Source organism: Triticum urartu, chromosome 7 (genome assembly GCF_003073215.2).
Source record: "Triticum urartu cultivar G1812 chromosome 7, Tu2.1, whole genome shotgun sequence".
In the NCBI taxonomy this organism is placed as follows: Eukaryota; Viridiplantae; Streptophyta; class Magnoliopsida; order Poales; family Poaceae; genus Triticum; species Triticum urartu.
The window spans coordinates 695,277,747-695,305,311 of record NC_053028.1 but is presented as its reverse complement, the minus strand read 5'-3'; the positions used below and the strand labels follow the sequence as shown (position 1 = coordinate 695,305,311).

Below are 27,565 nucleotides of genomic sequence, written 5' to 3'. Positions count from 1 at the left end.
AACGTGGATTGGTTATTGAGAGGAATGAAGATGAGGTTGTGCATTGTACGGAACCACAAGGTTCGGGCAAGGGTAAGTTCTGTTTTACATTGTATTGTACATTATACACGTGTGGCGTACGGCTTACAATCGCTATTGTCATAGGGCCACCAACTCAGACGAGCACGACCACCTGGTTTGTGGTGCGGACCACGACGACACTCGGCTTTGACCCAAATTTTTATATACGCCAAACTTTTGTATACGCGAGTGTTTTTGTAGCTGTGTTACGGGATGTGTCGTTGTACGCCAAGACACCTGTAAATATCCCACCATTGATGTTTCAGGCTGGTATAGCCTACTAATATCCGGCCCCTTTTGCTCTGCTTAATGGGATTGTCGTCCTTTGACACCCATGGGCCATCTAGTCTCCGGGTTGCTATGTTCTGGACATAGTGCCAGCGCGCCCGTCCAAGTAGTGCCGTTCCTTTCTTCTCATTTCATGTAACTACATACACGACCATCTTTCTAACAGGAATAAACCATTAGCCGGTTCATGTTTCATACATAAAGAGTACGAGTACTAAACTAAAAGTTAGGCAGTGAAAGAAAAACTCGCAAGCTTCTTCCCAAATACTTATATACTATATATAGAGCTAACCTATATATAAGAAATTGCACCAACTAGCTAGCAATTAATCTAGAGAGTCTTCAAACTACAAGGCATCATGGAACATAGGCCCGATCTAGGAACTCCTTCAAAGGTTGTTCTAGCGCCTTCATCACCGCTTTCCACCCAGCATGTGTCGGATGCACCTCGTCCCAGTAGAAGAGCTGGTCTGGATTTTCGCATAATTCGTAGAGGGGCTCCCCTGTATCGTCCTGCTGTCCACAGAAGCCTGTATCATAGAAACCCTCGCAACATGGGGCCAGGTTGTCGTTGAACTTGTTGGACTGATCCGACCCTTCACCTGCATGCACATGAAAATTGTATGTATAAATAGTCCCAACACGTGTTGAATCAAGCTCATACACTAGAAACCAGATTTAGTTTACCACGTTCACGCATGGATATATGCAAGTACTTACCTGGGGCATGATTGATGATGTTGGTGAAGGCGGTGTACAGGTCCAGCATGTAGGCGTTATTCTTTTTGCCCATCAACTGCTTTAGATTTTTGTTATGCACGGACGCGGCGTAGTTGGCAAGAAGGTCACATGTGGTGTAGTTGTTCGTACTAGTCCTCAAAGGCGTGCAACCAATGGGATGCATGTTGTTGACTAGCACCTTTTTCACACCAAGCTTTTGTATTTGCACGACGTTCTTCACAATCTCTGTCGTCACGTTCCCAATGTAAGTATCGATCTGCATGCAAGAAAAGTTAATCAGTAAGGTTGGTATCGATAATAATATAAATTGATGGGTGGTTCGTGTTTAATTTGGACGTGTGATGAGTCCGGCTACTACTTACGTCCTCGAAGCTACTCAAGAAGGAGTTCTTGATGTCGGCGCCGCTCATGTAGTCATTGCCGGAGATGGCGACAAGCGCGACGGAGTGGCGAAGCTGCTCTTTCGAGATGATTCCGCTGTTGATTAGTCTTGTGAAAGACTTAACCTGCGTGGCAAGAGTTGGCACCTTCTTCTAGAACACGCCGGCGCCACCGGTAGCGAAGGTCATGCCGGTTGGATCAACGGATTGATCTAGCGTGTGCATGTACGCCGGAGGGGCTGCATTGAGGCCCAGGATCCTTGCTGCAAGTTCGGCGCCATAGATATGCTCTATTAGTTTTAGATTTAGATGTGCTTATAAGTATGATTATACATGTCGTAGTACACTACTGATAATCTAAAACAAATTCGACCTAGCCAGCTAAATAATATATATAGAATAATAAATAAATTACCGATAAGTCGGACTGAATCCGGTAGTTGGAGAAGCGGCCGGTTGGAACGGCAGCTGCGGAGCCACGAGAGTTGAGATAAGAGCCGTAGGGGTAGCTCCACTGACGCGAGAGATCAGACTCGGGCTGACCACCGGGCAGCTTCGGGAGGTTGCCGTTGTCGGCAAAGTCGTCGCCGAAGACGAACATGCTGGTCCACTGGTTCTTTGATGACTCCTTGGCGGGAGGTGTGCCTCGAGCCTCCACGCGAGCGGCTGTCCATGTAGAGTAGATCGATCATGTGTGTCAGCAATTGCGTGCATGCATACAGTGATGCAGAAGACGAAGAAGGTTTCCCAAACGAATATGAAAAAGAAACAAGGAGGTACTAGTAGATAGTATACCATCGAAGAGAAGCACGACGAGGAGAAGGCACACAACGGCCGGACGAAGCTTCATGGTTGCCTTGCTTGCACCGGCCGGCGTGGCGGCGTAGGAGGCGAGTTGGCGTGCCCGTGTGTACGTGTGGAAGGAGCGCTCGCTATGGGAGGCGGGTACTTCGATTGATAGGTGTGGCCGTGTATATATATATATATATATATATATATAGGCGAGTGATGGGCGCCGGTGCGCCGGTCCAAATTTGAGCCAGTCGTACCAGCATCGTACGATTAAACAATCAGCAGCCGCACGATTCACTTCTTCCTTTCCCTCGAATGTCTTTTTTTTTATAAAAAGTTTTCATAGACGACAACGCGCCAGCCTCGAAGCACCTCCCCCGTGTCTTCTCTGTCGCTGCCCTCGCCGCCGGTCGCCGTCGTCGTCACCGGTCGCCGACGTCGCCTCCTGCGTTTCACGCCAGCAACGTGACCATGCGGTTCTAGCTCCCTGTAGCGACGATTGCAGCTCGGTGGCCGCTGCTCGCCGGCTCGTCGGACCTGCTCACCGGTTCGCCGTCGCCGCTCGCCGGAGCAGCTCACCGGGGACGTTCCCCGGGCCCGCTCGCCGATTGGATGGTTGCAGCAAAAATCAGTTACTAAAAAAACTGGTCCCAAATCTGCTTCATGCGGTTCCAGCAAAATCAAATGCTCGTTGTAGCAAAATCGAAACATGGTTCCAGCAAAAAAGCACAAATTACAGCACAAAAAAATAAAAATGCCTCGCCATCGCACCTCATGAATAAATTTCATTCCAGCAAAAAAAACTCTCTGGGTCTCATCTCCGTTGAAGCAAAAAAATCGCCGGTAGCAGCTATCCGTGTCCCGGTTCCAGCAAAAAACTAAGATGCAGCTCCCTATCATGCAGCTCCATCCATCCCGAATGTAGCAAAAAATTGCATCGGATCCAGCAAACCAAGGAAACGGTGGTAGCCAAAATTGCAAAACAAAAAAAATGAAAGTTGTCCCCCAGCAAAAGTCAAAAACGCCGATGTAGCAAAAATTCAAGGTTGTTCCAGCAAACCAAAAAGTCAGTAGTAGCAAACTTGCAAATTTGGCGGTGGTTCCAGCAAAACCAACCGCCTGTGGTAGCAAAAATGATTACTGGTTCCAGCATCATCGGATGCCGGTTGCAGCTTTCCAGTCGGCCGGTTCCAGCAATGAGGTGTGCCGTTTCCTGCATCGCTGCCCCAACCGGCACCGGTCTCCGCCGTCGCACACCATGGTAACACAGTGGGTGCACGAGCTTGCAGCACGGTCGTCCTGCCCTTTGGACGCTGCTCCAATATGAACGGCAAGAAAAGAAACATCAATCTTGTGCTTGAGCCCAACCTCATGGGATCCATGGCGGACTGCACATGGCATGAGAGAAAAAAAAAGGACGGACGAGCTCACCCCTCTCATGGATCTATGGAGGAAAAATGTTGCGCGGAGCGGAGAAGGCAACAAAAACGAGCTCAATTTCATGGGGATTAGGTGTGGATTTTGGAGAGAACACAGGAAGGAGGAGGAGAGATTGAGAACTCGGGGACTGAAGGGCGAGCAGGACCAGGATGCCTCGTGTGGTCTCCAGAAAGAGCGAGGGGATAAGATGAAAGTGATGGGGTTAGAGATAAGTTCTGTGGTTGGTGGGCCTGGGCTGCCTAGCGACGCGAGCGAGGGGACCGGCCGAATGCTCGGCCGGTCGACCGTCTATAAACGTTTCCCATATATATATATAAGTGGGGAGCCTATAGCTTAGGTACGTAGTCCAACTCGTGTCCTACCCGCACGTTCTTTTGAGTAGTATATACATACGTACTAGAGTTAACCACGTTTCTGTGTAAGTAGTCCTCCCTCCGTAAACTAATATAAGAGTGTTTAGATTACTAAAATAGTGATCTAAACACTCTTATACTCCCTCCGTTCCAAAATAGATGACTCAACTTTTTATCAACTTTAGTTGATAAAAAGTTGAGTCATCTATTTTGGAACGGAGGGAGTATTAGTTTACGGAGGGAGTAGCAGTGTAGTACACCGGCCGATCCAATGCAACGAGAGTCAGTTTGGGTTTACGTGTAGTAGTACTCCGATCGATCCAACGCAGAGTCAGTTTGGCTTCACGTTTGTTACCTGGAAAACACTTAATCTCAGTCGTGGAGCACAGCGTTCCCAGGTTTATTACCTGCCTTTTTACGTGTGAGGTCACCCTAGTATCATTTTTCACTTCCACCACGTCACATGCTACTCCCTCCTTTCCTAAATACATAGGAGTGATCTTCTTCTTTTTTTTGGAAAAGGAGGCTCATCCCCGGCCTCTGCATCCGAAAAATGCATGCAACCATATTATTAAAAAGTTCGAAGCAAAACATAGTCTTAGAGTCATTACAGCTCACAAAGCAAAAAGATAAATAAAAACTCATTGCCACAACCGGCAGGAAAATAGGACAAGATCACTACACTCCTATCATATTATGAGACCGCCATCCAAAGCGGTTGAATATAGCCCGTGCTACCATCTTCCACTGGTTGCACCCAGTAACCAAAGATCCCTGGAGTCCGTAGGAGTGAGTAAAGACCACGCACGGATCCCTGCCGTATCTCTCAAGATGACCTGCAAGAAAGTTAAAATATGTTGTCCGTTAAAGATCATACCGTTCCTGCAGTTCCATATAGCCAAAATAAGCGCACATACTCCAATCCGAATACGAGGCGCAGCAATATGATCTACTCCAGCTAGCCACGCCTCAAATAATGCTTCAATGCTAACTGGAGGAGTAATGTTAAAGGCTATATGAATCGTTCGCCAAAATAATTTCGTGAGAGGGCAATCTATGAATAGGTGTTGTATTGTTTCGGCATGATCACAACAACAACATCATGCACTACCTACCCAACATCGCTTTAGTAAATTATCTTTGGTGAGGATCACTTGCCTGTGGACAAACCACATGAAAAGTTTGATACGCAAGGGAACCTTAATTTTCCAAATATGTATCGATCTTGGGATTGGGCCCGGAATTAATAAGATCCATATATATATATTTGACCGTAAACACTCCCTTTCTAGTTAACTTCCTGCGAAAAGAATCAGGTTGGTCGGATATTTGAATCTCCATCAACCTCCATACCAAGTGTAACCAGGAGTTCCAACGTTCCCCAACTAAAGATCTCCTAAACTATACCCAACTAAAGATCTCCTAAACTATATATTTAAGGGCACAGCCTGTAATACTGTAGCCACATAATCCTCCTTACGTTGTACAATATTATATAAGGTGGGGTATTGTAGGGCTAGAGGCGCCTCCCCTAATCACGTGTCCTCCCAAAATTTTGTCGTCATCCCATTGCCAAAAAAGAATTTGGCCCTACGAAAGAACATATCTTTCATTCTCATAAGCCCCTTCTAGAATGGTGAATCATTAGGTCTTGCGGTAACTTGGGCCAGAGATTTAGATTGTAAATATTTGTTCTGTAATATCTATGCCCACATACAATCAGTCTCTACTGATAACCTATATAGCCAGTTACTCATTAGGCATTTATTTTTAATCTATAGGTTCTCAATTCCGAGACCCCTCTGGTCCTTGGGTCGACAAATGATATCCCATATTGCATGGCGATATTTTGTCTTAGCCTCATCTGACTGCCAAAAAAATCGAGATCGATAAAAATCTAGTCTCTCCCGTACCCCTTTAGGTACTTCGAAGAATGATAACAGGAACATCGGCATACTAGTTAGTACTGAATTAATGAGCACCAACCGACCTTCATAAGACATTAACTTGCCCTTCCAGCAGCTTAGTCTTTTTTCAAATCAATCTTCGATGCATTTCCATTCTTTATTAGCAAGTTTACGATGATAATTCGGGATGCCCAGATAGATGAAAGGCAGAGATCCCAATTAACATCCGAACAATTGTCTATATGCATCTTGTTCCTCTTTGGCTCTACCAAAGCAGAACAATTCGCTCTGGTGAAAATTAATTTTTAGTCCCGACAATTGTTCAAAGAGACATAGCACCAGTTTCATATTCCGAGCCTTTGCAAGATTATGCTCCATGAAAAGAATAGTGTCGTCAGCATATTGTAAGATGGATACTCCCCCATCGACCAGATGGGGAATGAGTCCACCAACTTGTCTGTTCTCCTTTGCCCGGCCTATAAGAACGGTCAGCATATCAGCCACTATATTGAATAAGAGAGGAGACACCGAATCTCCTTATCTCAAGCCCTTATGAGTCTGAAAATAGTGACTGATATCATCATTAACCTTTACTTCGACACTAGCTTTTTGGACTAGGGAATCCACCTGGTTCCTCCATGTCTCATTAAATCCCTACATGTGCATTGCCTGCTGAAGGAATGGCCACTTCACTTTATCATATGCCTTCTCGAAATCCACTTTGAAGATGACCCCATCTAGTTTCTTCGAATGGCTTTCATGGAGAGTTTCATGTAGGACAACAACCCCTTCTAGGATATGTCTCCCCGGCATGAAAGCCATGCTCGGTTGCACCACCAAATGGGCGATCCGTGTCAGTCTACTAGTACCCACTTTCACATTTAAAAGACAAATTGGCCCGAACTGCTCAATTCGAACGGCTTCTTCTTTCTTTGGAAACATCGTTATCATACCTAAGTTAAGATGGAAGAGTTCCAGGTGACCATTGAAAAAATCGTGAAACATAGGCATAAGATCATCCTTTATAATATGCCAACATTTCTTATAGAATCCAACATGGAACCCATCTCGTCCCGGTGCTTTATTCCGTTTCATTTTTGATATTGCATCGAAAACCTCTTTCTCAATAAATGGTGTAGATAAAATAGCATTTTCATCTGACCGTGGTTGAGGAATACTCCCAACAACAGACTCATCCAGGGACATCGCATTACCGATCGGAGGCCCGAATAGTTGTTTATAATAATTGGAAATATATGACTTGAGGTTCTTTTTCCCACCACGGTTCCTTCATCCTGTTCAAGCTGGATGATTTTCTTTTTCCTATGTTTACCATTCACAATCATGTGAAAAAATTGTGTATTATCAGCCCCTTGGACAACCTTAAGAACCTCAGCACGCAAGGCCCATTTCATTTCTTCTTCTCTAAGAAGAGCGCGTAGGCTTTGCTGTCTTCAGACTTTGCGGCCTCCTCTGATACATCAAGCAGGTTCAATTCTGCTTCCAGGTCCAAAGCATCGGTCAATTGGACGAGTCTTTCTTTTTCTTGTTTGTAAATCTCACTTCCGTTTCTGTCCCAACCCCTTAAAAATTGTCTTAGATGTCTAATCTTGTTTTGCCATCTTTCTATACTGGATTGCCCACTACCAGGCTTTGCCCATTCTCGTGCTACGATGGTAATGAAGTTCTCTTTTTCGAACCAATTAATTCAAAAGAGGAAGTATTTTTTTTACCAATATGTGTTGCATCTCCCAAAGTCTACAAACAAAGGTGTGTGGTCTGAGATCGCCCTCTGCTTCACATGCACCGACACGGGTTGGTATTTATGTTCCCATTCCACACCAACGAGCACTCTATCCAAGTTCTCATAAGTTGGAGTGGGTAACGTGTTGGCCCATGTGAACTTCCTACCCGTGAGTTCAATCTCCCTCAGAATGAGACTCTCAATAATCATGTTGAACATTAGGGACCAACGCCCATAAAAATTGTCATTGTTCTTCTCTTCTCTCCCTCTAATTATATTAAAATCCCCTCCAACTAGGATAGGGAGTCTTTCATCCCCACAGATCCTTACTAGATCAGCTAGGAAGTCAAGCTTAAGTTCCTTGGGCTGCTTCGTACACAGCCACCAGAGACCAGCGGAATCCATCCAACTTTGACTCACCCCAAACTTAACTACAAAATCCCTCGAACCACATTGATCACCTCTAGAGTTTTTGAAGAAAATATGCCCTAGAGGCAATAATAAAGTAATTATTTTATATTTTCTTATTCATGATAAATGTTTATTATTCATGCAGTAATTGTATTGATTGGAAACCTAAATACATGTGTGAATACATAAACAAATACCGTGTCCCTAGTAAGCCTCTACTAGACTAGCTCGTTGATCAAAGATGGTTAAGGTTTCCTAACCATTGAAATGTGTTGTCATTCGATAATGGGATCACATCATTAGGAGAATGATGTGTTGGACAAGACCCATCTGTTAGCTTAGCATAATGATCATTCAGTTTATTGCTATTGCTTTCTTTATGTCAAGTACATATTCCTTCGACTATGAGATTATGCAGCTCCCTGATACTAGTGGAATACCTTTTGTGCTATCAAACATCAGAACGTAACTGGGTGATCATAAAGATGCTCTACAGGTATCTCCAAAGGTGTTTGTTGAGTTGGCATAGATCGAGATTAGGATTTGTCACTCCGAGTATCGGAGCGGTATCTCTGGGCCCTCTCAGTAATACACATCATAAGCTTGCAAGCAAATGACTAAGGAGTTAGTCACGAGGTGATGAATTACGGAACGAGTAAAGAGACTTGCTGATAACGAGATTGAACTAGGTATAGAGATACCGATGATCAAATCTCGGGCAAGTAACATACCGATGGACAAAGGGAATTACGAATGTTGTCATAACGGTTCGACCGATAAAGATCTTCGTAGAATATATAGGAACCAATATGGGCATCCAGGTTCCACTATTGTTTGCTGACTGGAGAGGTGTCTCGGTCATGTCTAGATAATTCTCGAACCTGTAGGGTCCGCACGCTTAATGTTCGTTGACGATATAGTGTTATATGAGTTATATGATTTGGTGACCGAATGTTGTTCGGCGTCCCGGATGAGATCACAGACATGGCGAGTGTCGGATTCAGGGTTCCGCGGACCCTTGAGAGGTTCGAACTTTAGGGTGCGTGCGAAGAACTCAGCCTCCCCAATCTGCCGGCTCACCGATCTCACGACCTAGCTCGATGAACCCAATGGACAAGAGACACAACAGTTTACCCTGGTTCGGGCCACCTTGTGCTGTAATATCCTACTCCAGCGTTGTGGCGGATTGCCTCCAGGGGCTGGGGATGAACTAGTACAGTGGTGGAACAGCTAGCCTCAAGAGGTGAGGAATTCTTGTGCTAGATGAGCTGGTGGGTAAGAGGTTGGTCTGAATGATCCGTCCCCCTCTATGGTGGTGGCTAAGTCCTATTTGTAGTGGCCTTGGTCCTCTTCCCAATGTAGGCGGGGAGGGATCCCACAATGGCCAAATTCCAAGGGAGACAACTAGTACAAGTTATCCTTACAGAAGTGGTCTTCTCCTGCAAAAAGCCTCTAGTCGTGACGCTGCGGTGGGCTCCGCGATGACATCCGGCCTGCCGTCCTGGCGGTCTTGGTCTTGTTGCACCGGAATGGAAACCTTTGCTTGATTCCTCGGGACTCCGTGCTCACGCTTGCCTCCTTAGGACCAAAGAGGAAACATGTACACTGCGCCCGCTGGCGCCCGCCTGGCCTTGGTCGTCATGGCTCACGTCATATGAACCTCGCGAGGTGCACATTGCATATATATCTCCGCTCCTCAGGAGCCAGCCTAGGGAGGCCGCCTGCTACGTCTTGAGCTTGCGTTGGTTTTCCTCGAAGAGGAGAGGGTGATGCAGCAAGTGTAGCGTAAGTATTTCCCTCAGTTTTGAGAACCAAGGTATCAATCCAGTAGGAGGCTCCTCAAAAGTCCCACGCACCTACAGAAACAAACTAAGAACTCGCAACCAACACAATAAAGGGGTTGTCAATCCCTTCACGGCCACTTGCGAAAGTGAGATCTAATAAAGATAGTATGATAAGATAAATATATTTTTGGTATTTTATAATATAGATGCAAAAAGTAAAGATGCAAATAAAAGTAGATTGAAAGCAAATATGATAAGAGATAGACCCGGGGGCCATAGGTTTCACTAGTGGCTTCTCTCAAGATAGCATAAGTATTACGGTAGGTGAACAAATTACTGTCGAGCAATTGATAGAAAAGCGCATAGTTATGAGATTATCTAGGCATGATCATGTATATAGGCATGACGTCCATAACAAGTAGACCGACTCCTGCCTGCATCTACTACTATTACTCCACACATCGACCGACTCCTGCCTACATCTAGAGTATTAAGTTCATAAGAACAGAGTAACGCATTAAGCAAGATGACATGATGTAGAGGGATAAACTCATGCAATATGATATAAACCCCATCTTGTTATCCTCGATGGCAACAATACAATACGTGCCTTGCAACCCTTTCTGTCACTGGGTAAGGACACCGCAAGATTGAAGCCAAAGCTAAGCACTTCTCCCATGGCAAGAAAGACCAATCTAGTAGGCCAAACTAAACTGATAATTCGAAGAGACTTGCAAAGATAACTTAGTCATACATAAAAGAATTCAGAAAAGATTCAAATATTATTCATAGATAAACTTGATCATAAACCCACAATTCATCGGATCTCGACAAACACACCGCAAAAAGAGTTTACATCGAACAGATCTCCACAAGAGAGGGAGAGAACATTGTATTGAGATCCAAAAAGAGAGAAGAAGCCATCTAGCTAATAACTATGGACCCGTAGGTCTGTGGTAAAATACTCACAACTCGTCGGTGGGGCAAGGATGATGATGTAGAGGCCCTCCGTGGTTGATTCCCCCTCCGACAGAGTGTCGGCGAAGGCTCCAAGATGGGATCTTGCGGATACAGAAGGTTACGGTGGTGGAAATTGTGTTCCGTGGTGCCCCCAGATGTTTTCAGGGTACGTAGGTATATATAGGAAGAAGAAGTACGTCGGTGGCCGCCCGAGGGGCCCACGAGACAGGGGGCGCACCCTACAGGGGGGGAGGGGGGCGGCCTCCTATCTCGTGGCTTCCTCGGAAGCTTCTTGACTTGCACTCCAAGTCCTCTGGATCACGTTCGTTCCAAAAATCACACTCCCGAAGGTTTCATTCCGTTTGGACTCCATTTGATATTCCTTTTCTTCGAAATACTGAAATAGGCAAAAAAAGCAGCAATATGGGCTGGGCCTCCGGTTAGTAGGTTAGTCCCAAAAATGCTATAAATGTGTACAATAAAGCCCATAAACATCCAAAAGGGTTAATATAATAGCATGGAACAATCAAAAATTATAGATACGTTGGAGACGTATCAAGCATGCCCAAACTTAATTCCTGCTCGTCCTCGAGTAGGTAAATGATAAAAAAGAAATTTTTGATGTGGAATGCTACCTAGCATAATTCTCAATGTAATTTTCTTTATTGTGGCATGAATGTTCAGATCCAAATGATTCAAAATAAAAGCTTATAAAACATAAAAATAATAATGCTTCAAAGCATACTAACAAATAATCATGTGTAAGGGCATATTTATCCCTACGGTGTTTTGGTGATTGATGACAATGCATTTGCGGACTAATCGGGTGCTTTGGTTTCTTTCAGATATTCATCCTTCGGCACGAAATGATTTTTTCCCCTCGGCGCTCTACTTAAGACGGTGTAGCTTCCTTCATGACTTTGTTGGTGGACTAAGTTTCATAGTAGTCACCGTACTATCAAGAGGGGATCTGCTTCGGTATGGTTTGGGTGGAATCAACACGTACACGTTCTTCTCTTACCCACCGTTTCTCTTACCCACGTACACGTACACGTTCTTCTCTTACGGCACTAGCTGCAGTATAGCAGTAGTACGGCTGAAGCTCAGTAAGCGGTAGTACCGCTCCTCGGAGCGGTAGTACCGCTGCTTGGCCTCAGCCGCAGTACCGTTGTAGCTCCGTGCTCCTACCGCCTCGACTCGAGTGCGCATTTTCTCGTGTCGGGTTTTACGGTACTAGCTGCGGTAGTAGTGGCGGTAGTGCTGCTTGTGAGCGGTAGTACCGCCCTGCCTCCGCGGTAGTACCGCTCTGGGTCCCAGCCCCAGCCCCTTCTCTTCTAGCGCGGCAGTACCGCTGAGGGGGAGCGGTAGTACCACGTAGGAGCGGTAGTACCGCCCTGCCCCCGCGGTAGTACCGCTCTCTGCGGGGCTGAGTGGGGGGTAACGGGTGGATTGTTCCCCCCACTATAAAAGGGTGTCTTCTTCCCCCCTTTGACTTACCTCTTCCACCATTAAAGCTCCATTATTGCTCCAAGCTCCATTTTCGCCCGATCTCACTCCCTAGCCAACCAAACTTGTTGATTTGCTCGGGAGTGGTTGAGAAGGCCCCGATCTACACTTCCACCGAGAGATTTTTGATTCCCCCACTCATCCTTAGCGGATCTTGTTACTCTTGGGTGTTTGAGCACCCTAGACGGTTGAGGTCACCTCGGAGCCATATTCCATTGTGGTGAAGCTTCGTGGTCTTGTTGGGAGCCTCCGATTAAGTTGTGGAGTTTGCCCCAACCTTGTTTGTAAAGGTTCGGTCGCCGCCTTCAAGGGCACCAATAGTGGAATCACGGCATCTCGCATTGTGTGAGGGCGTGAGGAGAATACGGTGGCCCTAGTGGCTTCTTGGGGAGCATTGTGCCTCCACACCGCTCCAACGGAGACGTACTTCCCCTCAAAAGGAAGGAACTTCGGTAACACATCCTCGTCTTCACCGGATCCACTCTTGGTTATCTCTTACCTTTACTTGTGCAAGCTTTTTAGTGTTTGTTCCCTTGCTTGCTTGTGTGCTTGTTGTTGTTGCATCATATAGGATGTTCACCTAGTTGCACATCTAGACAACCTACTTTGATGCAAAGATTAATTTGGTAAAGAAAAGCTAAAAATTGGTAGTTGCCTATTCACCCCCCCCCCTCTAGTCAACCATATCGATCCTTTCAATTGGTATCAGAGCCTCGTCTCTTTATTAAGGACTTTACCGTCCAAAGAGTATGGTTGATACCGTAGACGGAGCGGAGGAACACTCCGGTGTGAATCCTATCTCGTCTACGGGCGATGGGGGAACTTCGGTCTCTCGTGAGGAGTTCAATGTAGCCTTGGAGACATTGAAAACCTCCATGACGACCGAAGTTGAAAACATGTTTACTAAATTTGTTGAGGGACTTAAACTATCCACCGCACCGTTGAAAGTGGGGGATCCCACCAACAAGGTGTCGGATGCTATCCCCGACAAGGGGGAAGCTAGTAGTGAAAAGACTCCTTCGTCTAGTGGCAAGAATGGCACCGGCATCTTTGCCCATGTGGAACCACCACCTATGTATGGTGCACCTGTTCCTTCTACTCATTTGAATCATGCCGGTCCTCCTCCTAAAATTGTGAAAAATGAGGATTTTGATTCTTGGGTTTACCGCTTTAAACGTCATTTAAATCATGTGAACACTAACCTTTGGAGAATCATTGAAGAAGGTTTCTACCCACATGATCCAAGCAACTTCACTCCTCGAGAAGCCGCGGACAATCAATTCAATGAGAATGCTCTCTTCATCATTCAAGATGCAATTCCACCCGAGGACCTACCTCATCTTCGTCCCTTCGCCTTGGCCAAAGATGCATGGCATTGTGTCGTGTCTCTCTACCGGGGAAGCGCAAGCATTCAACGCTCCAACTATGAAGTGGTACAAGATGAGGCCGGTGAGTTTGCAATGAAGGAAGATGAAGAACCTCGTGAGCTTTATCGGAGAGTTACCAAACTCGCGGTCTCACTACGAGATCACGGGAGCAAGGACACGGATGACAATTGGATCAAGCGCAAATTCCTCAAGGCAATGATGCCCTACCACAAGGCCATGTCCTCCATCATCCGCCAAAGACCGGACTTCCACACTTTGACCTCAAGCGAGGTGTTGGATGAGTTTGTGGCCATGAACATTTTGGACAAGACCGCCGACAATGCGGTGCTCCGTTCTCAACGGGGAAAGAAGCCTAATCTTGCTTTGAAGGCCAAGCTCATCGTGGAAGAAGAAGAAGAGGAAGAGGAGGAGAGCAACCCCGAAGATACAAAGTATGCATATCATGAACACATGGCACTTGCTTCAAGGCAATTTTGGAGCAAGAAAAACTCGAGGAACAACTTTAGCAAAAACACCTCGAGTGGCACGAGGGGCAAGCAACGTGTAAGGACGTGCTACAATTGCGGCAACGTGAGTCATTTCGTTGCGGAATGCCCGTATGAGAAGAGGGAAGACAATGGTGGCAAACTCATTCGAAAAGACAAGGCCAAGTTGTTCCCCAACAAGAACAACTTCATCAAGAAGACTCCTCCCAAGGCCTTGGTTGTGCAAGAAGAGTACAATGAGGATGATGACGATGATGAGTCGGTTGCCATGGCCTCCGTCGCCATTGCCAAAACGTCACGGGTGTCTCTCTTCGACTCACCCAACGAGAGCATCAACGCCAAGTGCCTCATGGCGAAAGCCACCAACAAGGTAACCTCCAACATCAAAACTACCATCATTAATCATCCTTCCCCATCGGAGAGCATTAATGAAGTTGAGGGAGCTAATGTGGAGGCTAACGAGTTTGAGGCCTTTATGGGCAAACTCAAGGGAAAATCCAAGAAGTACTTTGTTGCTCTCTTGGAACAACTTGGTGAGGCCAATGACATGATCGAGGCTCACGAAGACACCATCTCAAAGATGGAAGGGCATAGTCGTGACTATGCCGATGAGATTTCGGATCTTTCCAATGCTCTTGAGGAAGAGCGTGGTCTTCGTTTGGCTCTTGAGGAGTCATACAACGTTGATCATGCTAAGTTAGAGAAAGATTATGATCATGCCCTCGTTGTTTCTCGTGTGCTAAATTCCGAGAAGGCCAAACTCGGAGTTGATCTTGCTAGACTCAAAGAGGAGTTTGATATACTTGACAAGGCCCACAAGGCCTTGAAGGGTATTCACGCTAGTCTCAAGGAGTCTCATGATTAACTCCAAGTGAAGCTAACTAAGGAGAAAGCAACTTTTCCTCATATGGTTTTAATTGATAATGCAAATGCTACTAACCCGTGTTGTGAGCATATACATCTTGTTGAGGAAAATGCTAAGTTGAAGGAGCAACTTGAGAGAGGCCTTGCGACTTGCATACAAGGCAAGAAGAACCTCAATGATCTCTTGATCAACCAAAAGGGAGGTGTGGCGAACGAAGGGGTTGGGTACGTCCCCGACTTCAAAAACAAGAAGAAGAATGACAAGACCAAACGTCCTCCTCCCCTCATGCAAACCTTTGTGAGGGCGGGAGAAAGTGTCCCCGAGGAGAAGAAGAAGAACAAAGACAAGAAGGGCAATGTCACCTCACCCAACAGAGCCGGTGATTTTAATCCTTCTTATGTGTTGTGTCGTGCTAGTGATGGGCATGTTTATGCCAAATTTGTTGGTCCTCTTCATGAGCACATTGAATGGTCTATTTGGGTTCCTAAGACCCTTGTTACTAACATCAAAGGACCCATTACAAAATGGGTACCTAAAACCAAGCATTGATCTCTTGTAGGTGTTTGCTTCCGGTGGTGGATCATGGTTGCTCGATAGCGGAGCTACAAATCATATGACCGGAAGCAAGGACTTGGTGGTGGACGTGCACAAGGTTCCATCTATGCCCGCCAATGTCGAGTGGGGTGACGCCTCATCTTCTAAGGTATTGGGACTTGGCAAGGTGGTCATCTCTCATGATCTCACGATCGAGAAGGTCATGCTTGTTGAGTCCCTTGCATACAATTTACTTTCCGTACGTCAACTTGCAATCATGGGCTTTGCCACTTTCTTTGAAATCGACACCGTGTCCCTCTTGTGGAGCAAGACTCTTAAAGTAGCCTTTGTTGGGCATGTCGAGAACGGTCTATATGTGATTAACTTTTCGGAGCGACCCACTAAGACCGCGACATGCCTAATGGCTAAAGTTGATGTGGGATGGCTTTGGCATCGCCGTTTAGCCCATGTCAATATGAGATCTTTGCAAAGTCTCCTAAAGGGGGACCATGTCCGTGGACTAACGAATGTTAGTTTTGCTAAAGATCGTGCTTGCAGTGCCTGTATCGAAGGAAAGCTACATGAGAAGGCTCACCCTCCCACGACCATCATTTATTCAAAGAGGCCTTTGGAGCTCCTTCACATGGATCTCTTTGGGCCTCCATCCTTCGATAGTCTTGGAGGTAGAAAGTATTGCTTGGTGATTGTGGATGACTACTCAAGGTACACGTGGGTGTATTTCTTCAAGAGGAAGAGCGAGACCCAACAAACCGTCATTGACTTTGCCAATGAAGCACAACGTCAACACAATGCAAAGATCTTGACAATAAGAAGTGACAACAGCACCGAGTTCAAGAACTACACCTTGGATGAATTTCTTAGTGATGAGGGAATCAAGCATCAATATTCCGCACCATACACCCCTCAACAAAACGGTGTTGCGGAGAGGAACAACCGGACGTTGATGGATGCGGCAAGGACCATGATGGCGGAGTTCAAGTCTCCGTACAACTTTTGGGCCGAAGCCATCAACACCGCGTGTCATGCATCAAATCGGCTCTACCTCCGCAAGGGTTTGAACAAGACCCCTTATGAGATACTCACCGGAAACAAGCCCAACCTCAAGTACTTCCGGGTATTCGGGTGTAAGTGTTTCATTCTCAAGAAAGGTGTTCGGTTGTCTAAATTTGAGGCTAGAGCTTATGAGGGCATATTTGTTGGTTACGCTACAAACTCTCATGCTTACCGTGTCCTCAATAAATCCACGGGACTTATTGAGGAGACGTGTAACGTGGAGTTTGATGAGAATAACGGCTCCCAAGTGGAGCAAAGTGGCACTTGTGATGTAGGTGATGAAATTCCTCCTCAAGCCATAAGAAGAATGGGTGTTGGTTTCATCCTACCCATTGAGGAACCCCTTGTGGCCGAAGGAGAAGGACAATGCTCCACTCAAGTGGAGCCATCACCAACCCAAGGCCCACACGCTTCCGAAGAACAAAGTGAAGGCCTTCAACCTCATGAACAAGACCTAGGGCAAGATCATACTCAAGACGGTGTTGACATACCAAGTGATGCTCAAGGTCAAGTTCTCTTCCCCGAGCAAGTTCAAGACCAAGAAAAAGTCCATGACGACGCTCAAGATGATCAAGTCTATGAGGCGCTCGAAGATCCGGATTGGCTCAATGCCATGCATGAAGAACTCAACAACTTCGAGCGCAACAAAGTGTGGAGATTGGTGCCAAGGCCAACGGAGAACCACAATGTCATTGGAACCAAGTGGATATTCAAGAACAAGCAAGATGCCCATGGGATTATCATTCGCAACAAGGCTCGTTTGGTAGCACAAGGCTACTCCCAAGTCGAGGGTATCGACTACGGTGAAACCTTTGTTCCCGTTGCTCGTCTTGAATCCATTCGCATGTTGATTGCATATGCTTCTCATCATAACTTTAAGCTACATCAAATGGATGTGAAGAGTGCTTTTCTTAATGGTCCCATTAATGAATTGGTGTACGTCAAGCAACCCCCCGGGTTCGAGGATCCCTACTTTCCCGATCATGTGTATCAACTCGATAAGGCACTCTATGGCCTTAAACAAGCCCCACGTGCGTGGTATGACCACCTTACCGAGTTGTTACAAGACCGTGGGTTTGAAGTTGGGATAATCGACCCCACTCTTTTTACTAAGAAGGTCAAAGGGGAGTTGTTTGTGTGCCAATTATATGTTGATGATATTATCTTTGGTTCTCCTAACAAAGCTTTCAATGAAGAATTTTCCGCTCTCATGACCTCAAAGTTCGAGATGTCCTCCATGGGGGAGTTGAAGTTCTTTCTAGGGTTCGAAGTGAAGCAAAGAAGAGAAGGAACCTTCATCAATCAATCCAAATACACTCAAGACATGCTCAAGAGGTTCAAGCTAAGTGACGTCAAGCCGGCTTCCACCCCAATGCCCACCAAGTGCCAACTTGATCTAGATCCCAATGGTAAAGTGGTGGATCAAAAGGTATACCGTTCCATGATTGGATCCTTGCTTTACCTTTGTGCATCTAGACCGGACATCATGTTGAGTGTGGGAATTTGTGCATGGTTTCAAGCCGCACCTAAGGAAAGTCACTATGTGGCCGTCAAACGAATCTTTCGATATTTGGCTCATACCCCAAACTTTGGCTTATGGTACCCAAGAGGATCAAACTTCAAGCTTGTAGGGTACTCGGATTCCGATTGGGCGGGAGACAAAGTGGATAGGAAGTCCACTTCCGGAGGATGCCAATTCCTTGGTTGCTCGTTGGTAAGTTGGTCTTCCAAAAAGCAAAGTTGTGTGTCTCTCTCGTCCACCGAAGCGGAGTATGTTGCGTCCGGTAGTTGTTGTGCACAACTCTTATGGATGAGGCAAACTTTAAAGGATTACGGTGTCACTTGTGACAAAGTGCCTCTTTGGTGTGACAATGAAAGTGCCATCAAGATTTCTCTCAACCCGGTGCAACACTTCAAGACGAAGCATATTGAGATTCGGTATCACTTCATCCGGGATCACATTAGGCGAGGAGAGATCGAGCTCAACTACGTCAACACTCATGACAACCTTGCAGATATTTTCACGAAGCCCTTGGATGAAGCAAGATTTCGCGAGTTAAGGCATGAGCTAAATATCATTGATTCGAGCAATGTTGCTTGAACCCGTGCACACCCTACCACGCTCAAATTTTTGTCTAGTTTAGGTGTAGGCATGGACATAGGGGGAGTGTTGTTCTCTCAATGAACTCTCCCTCCCCCCATTATGCATAAATTGATCAAGTCTTTCACTTTAGCCATTGTTGATGGCACGTGTGCTCAAAAGACGAGTTTTGGTCATGCGCCCAAGGTTAAAATCTTCGCGGCGCCATACCTCTTGACTCATACATAGGTGGCTTCGGCCACCGCCCTCTCTTGAAGAGAGGTTTCTTGGCCTCTTGCTGATGTGTTCTTTTGCTTTTTGTTGCAGGTTTTCTGTTTTTTTAGCTAAGCCATGTAGTCTAGTTGCCGCGGTGTGCTGGGCGGTACTGCCGCTGCTGGCGAGCGGTACTACCGCTGATAAGCGGTACTACTGCTGGTGATGGACGGTACTACCGTGGAAGCGGTACTACCGCCACACCAGTGCGGAACTACCGCTTATGAGCGGTACTACCACTGCGGGGCGGTGCCGGGGGTTTTTATCGGGGCAGGGGGAGGTTTCTTCTCCCCCATACCCATTCGCTCGCCCCCTCGTGCCTCTCCCTCTCTCCAGCACCGTTCCGCCGCGGAAGGGCTCCGGTGGATCTCCTCCTCCGGGGCGTTCCTCTCCATTTCCTTCGGTGGAGTCAATCCCCACCTCGTCCTCTTGCCATGGATGCCGGTATTGCCCACGTTCCTTCTCTCTTTTGGTCTTGCTTTTAGATCTTGTGCTTAGGGGCAATGGTGGTTGCATCTCTAGATTTTTGGCTAAATCTAGGCTTGAGTTGGTTGGAGAAGGCAGCTAGATCATCTAGATTGATGTTTGGTAGGAATAATTTTGAATTTGGTAGGCCGGTAGTGCCGGATCTGTCCACGGTAGTAGGAAACCACTGTTTCACCGCCTCGCTCTTTGAAACTGCTGTGTATCCGCCTCAAGCCGTACTACCGCTCCCTTTGGAGCGGTACTACCGCTTGGCCTAGGGCGGTACTACTGCTCCCTTTGGGGCGGTACTACCGCTTAGGCCAGTACTGCCGTGTGCTGGTCACGCTACTACCGCTGCATGCCAATTTCCATCATTCTCCTACCTTCCCTTGATCTTTTTGGTTGTGTTTGTTGGCTTATGCTCGTTTCTTCTGGTTGTTTTGCCTCCTTTTGTGTCTGGCTCCAGGTGATGACATTTCCGAGCAGCAAGGTCGCCGTATCAACCCCGGGCGTGCCACCTCCAAGCGCTACCGGACCTCAGAGCCTGCCGGTGGTTCCTCGAGCACCCAACCGCCTCCAGCAAGTGCTTCTGCAACTGTTTCTCCACCTCCTCAGCAATCGAAGCGAGCCGCCACCAAGCCAAAAGGGAAGGCTGTGACTGAGATGACCAGCAAGGAGTTTTGGGAGAAGCGTCGCCGCAACCCCTATACGGTGGACCAAGAACCCACTTTGGTCAACCGTCCGTTCTGGAACCGTTTTCAGTTTGCCATCTACTTTGATGTGATCAAGGCCAAGAAGAATCTCTATGTTGATGTTCGCTCCATTGACACCGATGCTATGGAGAAGGATCCAGAGTACTTTGGAGAAGCCTTTCAGATGTGCACTCAGCTGAACATTCTCAGGATCATGCAGTTCAACAAGGATTTCGATGCGGATTTGTTGGCTCAATTCTTTGCCACCGTCCATCTTGGAACAGATAGCGACAGGACTCTGACTTGGATGACCAATGGCAAGCGGCTTTCTGTCAAGTGGGGGGCGTTCATGGAGTTACTTGATGTGGTGGATAACGGGCTTGAGACTCCTGTCGGTTTCCGTCCTCACCGCCATGTTACTTCCACCCACAAGCAAGCTCTTTGGCCCTACTGCACTGTGAAGGTTCACCCTGTCACTGAGAAGAAGACCTACGAGCTGTGTCCGTATCTGGACATTCTTCATCGCATATTCCGTGAGACTCTCTTCCCTCGCATTGGGAATCTGGATCAGGTTCACTCCTACCTCGTGGACATGCTCCTTTTCTGTCAGCATGAGAAGGAAGCAAACACTAGAGAAAGCCTGGATATCTCTCATGTCATGTGGTCTGAACTTGTATCTGCCGTGTCTGAGCGCAAGTGTCCTATCTATGGTCCCTTCATCATGAGGCTCATTGAGAGGGCCTGGGCACAGACTTATCCCAGAGTGCTGCTAGAAACTGGAGAGTTGGTGTCACATGAGATCAAGCGCCTGAGGAAGAAGGACAACTGGTTAGCGCCTCACACAGGGGGTTCTTCTGCTACTGCTGCCACGGGGGGGCCCGTCTGCTGCTGCTGCCATGGGAAACTGAGGGTGAGGCTGCTCCTGATGCCCATGATGAGGACGTTAGCCACTCCAGTGCAGAACCATCTTGGGCCCAGAAGCTCAAGCGCAAGATGAAGAAGCTCTTCTGCATGGAGTCCCATGGTCAGTACATGACTCATGTGGCGGAGAAGAATGCCAGGACGCGCCACAAGGAGATCATGCGTCAGTTGGGAGCCACAGTTGTCAGTGGGTCTGAGGGACAGATCACTGAAGAGGAGGACTGGATTCATCAGAACTGTCACTGGACCGACTCCGATGCCGAGCACTTTTCAACCCACGATGAAGATGCAGAGATGTGATGTTCAGGACCTTCCTCGCCCATCACCTGGAGTCGTAGTGTCCCTCTCTGCCCTTTTGGTGTCTCGATGCCAAAGGGGGAGAGAGTTTAGGGATTTGTGTTTGCGAGTGTGTCTTTGTGTCGTTCGTTTGCTTTCTCGTTGTTGGTTTTGTTTGGTTTTGTGCTTGTGAGACCTAAGTTCCAGACATATGGTGTAAGACATATGCTACCTTTGTTATCTTATCTATGTGTTATGCACCTCAGTATCTTATAGCTTGAATGCTCTTCCTATCATATATGTTGTTCTCATACATCTTGCTTAGGTTGTTGGTCTCTAAAATATAGGGGGAGCCGTGATCCTAGTATGTGTGCCGTGCAGTCCAAAGCACTTATCTAGTGTGCACAACATCTAGGGGGAGCCTGTCTATTTTTTAGAGGCGTGGGTTCTCTTGCATTCTATGTCATTACTCTTTTCTGTGCAAATCCCGTGTTTTCATCAATCCACCAAAAAGGGGGAGATTGTAAGGGCATATTTATCCCTACGGTGTTTTGGTGATTGATGACAATGCATTTGCGGACTAATCGGGTGCTTTGGTTTCTTTCAGATATTCATCCTTCGGCACGAAACGATTTTTTCCCCTCGGCGCTCTACTCAAGACGGTGTAGCTTCCTTCATGACTTTGTTGGTGGACTAAGTTTCATAGTAGTCACCGTACTATCAAGAGGGGATCTGCTTCGGTATGGTTTGGGTGGAATCAACACGTACACGTTCTTCTCTTACCCACCGTTTCTTTCCGTCTCTCTGGTGCTCCTCTTTTCTCCTCTGTGTGTGTTTTCCTGGACCCAGCGGTAGTACCGCGGGCCACAGCGGTAGTACCGCTGAGACTCACTAAGCGGCAGTACCGCTCCTCGGAGCGGTAGTACCGCTTTATGGCCTCAGCAGCAGTACCGCTGCGGCTCCGTGTTCCTACCGCCTCGACTCGAGTGCGCATTTTCTCGTGTCGGGTTTTACGGCACTAGCTGCAGTATAGCGGTAGTACGGCTGAAGCTCAGTAAGCGGTAGTACCGCTCCTCGGAGCGGTAGTACCGCTGCTTGGCCTCAGCCGCAGTACCGTTGTAGCTCCGTGCTCCTACCGCCTCGACTCGAGTGCGCATTTTCTCGTGTCGGGTTTTACGGTACTAGCTGCGGTAGTAGTGGCGGTAGTGCTGCTTGTGAGCGGTAGTACCGCCCTGCCTCCGCGGTAGTACCGCTCTGGGTCCCAGCCCCAGCCCCTTCTCTTCTAGCGCGGCAGTACCGCTGAGGGGGAGCGGTAGTACCGTGTAGGAGCGGTAGTACCACCCTGCCCCCGCGGTAGTACCGCTCTCTGCGGGGCTGAGTGGGGGTAACGGGTGGATTGTTCCCCCCACTATAAAAGGGTGTCTTCTTTCCCCCCTTTGACCTACCTCTTCCACCATTAAAGCTCCATTATTGCTCCAAGCTCTTTTTTCGCCCGATCTCACTCCCTAGCCAACCAAACTTGTTGATTTGCTCAGGAGTGGCTGAGAAGGCCCCGATCTACACTTCCACCGAGAGATTTTTGATTCCCCCACTCATCCTTAGTGGATCTTGTTACTCTTGGGTGTTTGAGCACCCTAGACGGTTGAGGTCACCTCGGAGCCATATTCCATTGTGGTGAAGCTTCGTGGTCTTGTTGGGAGCCTCCGATTAAGTTGTGGAGTTTGCCCCAACCTTGTTTGTAAAGGTTCGGTCGCCGCCTTCAAGGGCACCAATAGTGGAATCACGGCATCTCGCATTGTGTGAGGGCGTGAGGAGAATACGGTGGCCCTAGTGGCTTCTTGGGGAGCATTGTGCCTCCACACCGCTCCAACGGAGACGTACTTCCCCTCAAAAGGAAGGAACTTCGGTAACACATCCTCGCCTTCACCGGATCCACTCTTGGTTATCTCTTACCTTTACTTGTGCAAGCTTTTTAGTGTTTGTTCCCTTGCTTGCTTGTGTGCTTGTTGTTGTTGCATCATATAGGTTGTTCACCTAGTTGCACATCTAGACAACCTACTTTGATGCAAAGATTAATTTGGTAAAGAAAAGCTAAAAATTGGTAGTTGCCTATTCACCCCCCCCTCTAGTCAACCATATCGATCCTTTCATCATGTCCTATCAAAATAACATAGCCAAAGAAAGCTTATCCCTACAAAATCATATAGTTAGTCTATGCTTCATTTTCATTACACAAAATACTCCCATCATGCACAACCCCGATGACGAGCCGAGCAATTGTTTCATACTTTTTAACGCGCTTCAGCTTTTTCAACTCTTACGCAGTACATGAGCGTAAGCCATTGACATAGCACTATGGTGGCATATGGTGGTGGTTGTGAGGACAAAAAGGGAGAAGATAGTCTCACATCAACTAGGCGTATCAACGGGCTATATAGAGGTGCCCATCAATAGATATCAATGTGAGTGAGTAGGGATTGCCATGCAATGGATGCACTAGAGCTACAAATGTATGAAAGCTCAACGAAAGAAACTAAGTGGGTGTGCATCCAACTTGCTTGCTCACGAAGACCTCGGGCATTTTGAGGAAGCCCATCATTGGAATATACAAGCCAAGTTCTATAATGAAAAATTCCCACTTAGTATATGAAAGTGACAACATAGGAGACTCTCTATCATGGTGCTACTTTGAAGCACAAGTGTGGAAAAAGAGATAGTAGCATTGTCCCTTCTCTCTTTTTCTCTCATTTTTATTTTCTTCTTTTTTTTCTTTCTTTCTTTATTTTTTTTCTTTTTTCTTTTTTTTCTTTTCTCCTTTTTTAAGTCCGAAGTCTCATCCCGACTTGTGGGGGAATCATAGCCTTCATCATCCTTTCCTCACTAGGACAATGCTCTAATAATGAAGATCATCACACTTTTATGGATTTACAACTTAAAGCTAGAACAAGATATGACTCTATATGAATGCCTCCGGCGGTGTACCAGGATATGCAATGAATCAAGAGTGACATGTATGAAAATTATGAAAGTGGCCTTGCCAAAAATACTATGTCAACTACATGATCATGCAAAGAGCAATATGAGAATGATGGATTGTGTCATAGTAAACGGAACGGTGGAAAGTTGCATGGCAATATATCTCGGAATGGCTGTGGATATGCCATAATAGGTAGGTATGGTGGCTGTTTTGAGGAAGGTAAATAAAGGGTTTATGATACCGGCGAAGGTTGTGTGGTAATAATAAAGGCTAGCAAAGTGGAAGGATGAGTGTGCATATATCCATGGACTCACATTAGTCAAAAAAGAACTCATATACTTATTGCAAAATTCTACTTAGCCCTTGAAGCAAAGTACTAATACGCATGCCCCAAGAGGGATAGATTGGTAGGAAAATACCATCGCTCGTCCCCGACTGCCACTCATAAGGAAGACAATCAAAAGAGCACCTCATGCAACAAATTTGTCACACAACTTTTACTATACGTGCATGCTACGGGATTTGCCAACTTCAACAAAAGTATTTCTCAATTTCATAATTACCCACTAGCATGACCCTAACATTACTACCTTTATATCAATTATCAAGCATCAAATTGATCATAGCATCCAATTCTTTTTCTATGATAGTTTTTATTATACCCAACTTGGATGCTCATCATTCTAGGACCAATTTTGTGACCATAGCAAATACCATGCTGTTCTAAAAGACTCTCAAAATATATAAGTGAGGCATGAGAGACTAGCAATTTCTTCAAAATTAAGACACCACCGTGCTCTAAAAGATATAAGTGAAGCACTAGAGCAAAAACTATCAAGCTCAAAAGATATAAGTGAAGCACATAGAGTATTCTAGCAAATTCTAATCAAATAGGCTTCTCCTAAAAGGTGTGTACAGCAAGGATGATTGTGGTAAACTAAAAAGCAAATACTAATATAATACACGACGCTCCAAGCAAAACACATATCATGTGGCGAATAAAAATATAGCTCCAAGTAAAGTTACCAATGAACGAAGACGAAAGAGGGGATGCCTTCCCGGGGCATCCCCAAGCTTAGGCTTTTGGCTATTCTTGAATATCCTGGGGTGCCTTGGGCATCCCCAATATTAGGCTCTTTCCACTCCTTATTCCATAGTCCATAAAAGCTTTACCCAAAACTTGAAAACTTCACAACACAAAACTCAACAGGAAATCTTATAAGCTCCGTTAGTGAAAGAAAACAAAATCACCACATAAGGTACTGCAATGAACTCATTCTTTATTTATTTTGGTGTTAAACCTACTATATTCCAACTTCTCTATGGATTATAAACTATTTTATTGGCCATAGATTCATCAAAATATGCAAACGACACACGAAAAACAGAATCTGTCAAAAACAGAACAGTCTGTAGTAATCTCTAACTAACGCAAACTTCTGTAACTCAAAACATTCAGCCAAAATAGGACGACCATGCAATTTGTTTATTGATCAGCAGAAATTGGAATTACTATTTTATCACGTTTTGGTGATTTTTAAGAATTGTTTTTGTGAATCGTAAGTTTCTGGAAATTACAGCAAGATCAAATAACTATCATCCAAGAAGATCCTATAGGTTTAACTTGGCACAAACACTAATTAAAAGATAAAAACACATCTAAACAGAGGGTAGATGGATTATTTATTCCTAAACAGAAACAAAAACAAAAAACACAAAGAAAATTGGGTTGCCTCCCAACTAGCGCTATCGTTTAACGCCCCTAGCTAGGCATAAAAGCAAGAATAGATCTAAGTAGTGCCATCTTTGGCACTAAACTCATAAGTAGCACGCATGATAGATTCATAAGGTAATTTAACTTTCTTTCTTGGAAAGTGCTCCATGCCTTTCTTTAATGGAAATTGGAATCTAATATTCCCTTCCTTCATATCAATAATCGCACCAATCATTCTAAGGAAAGGTCTACCAAAAATAATAGGGCAAGAAAGATTGCAATCTATATCAAGAACGATAAAATCTACGGGCACCAAATTTCTATTTGCAACAATAAGAACATCATTGATCGTTCCCATAGGCTTTTTAATGGTGGAATCCGCAAGGTGCAAATTTAAAGAACAATCATCAAGATCATGGAAACCTAGAATATCACATAAAGTTTTCGGAATTGTGGAAACACTAGCATCCAAATCACACAAAGCAAAACACTCGTAATCTTTAATTCTAATCTTTATAGTAGGTTCCCACTCATCATTAAGTTTTCTAGGTATAGAAACTTCCAAATTAGGTTTTTCATCATAAGATTGCATCAAGGCATCAACAATATGCTTGGTAAAAGCTTTGTTTTGACTATAAGCATGAGAAGAATTAACAACGGATTGCAACAAGGAAATACAACCTTTTATAGAGAAATTATCATAATCAAATTCCTTGAAATCCGAGATAGTAGGTTCAACATTATTAGAAGTTGAGGATTCTCCAATCTCACTTTTACCAACTTTAACATTAAGATCTAAAGACTCCGAATTCTTGGGACGCCTTCTAGGCAAAGTTGATTCATCATCAGTCCCATAATCATCAAAATTCATATTGCAAAACATAGATCTAATTGGAGATGCATCAATAACTTTAAGATCCCCATCATTATTTTCACGTAAACTAGAAGAACACGCCTTTATAAAGCTTTCTTTTTTAGCACGTAATCTAGCGGTTCTTTCCTTGCACTCATCAATGGAAATTCTCATTACTTTGAGAGATTCATTGATATCATGCTTAGGAGGGGAAGATATAATCTTAAGAGAATCAACATCAAGCGAAAGTCTATCAACGTTCCTAGCCAAATCATCAACTTTGAGCAATTTTTCTTCAAGCAAAGCATTAAAATTCTTTTGAGAAATCATAAATTCTTTCACACTATTCTCAAAATCAGAGGACCTCTTATTAAAATTACCATAAGCATTATTGTAGGAATTTCCATAATTATTAGAGGGATTACTAGGGAACGGTCTAGCATTAAAATTTCCTCTATATATAAGCATTGTTTCCAAAACTATTCCTACCAACAAAATTCACATCCATAGATTCGTTATTATTCTCAATCAAGGAAGACAAAGGCATATCATTGGGGTCAAGACGAGTATTTTTAGTAGCAAACTTCTTCATAAGTTCATCC

The 27,565-nt window shown here is 45.6% G+C and overlaps 1 pseudogene; it reads right to left on the bottom strand.

Moving 5' to 3' along the window:
- Positions 1-449: 449 nt before the first annotated feature.
- Positions 450-3,965, bottom strand: LOC125523621 (annotated as a pseudogene).
- Between the last annotated feature and the right edge of the window lie 23,600 nt (positions 3,966-27,565).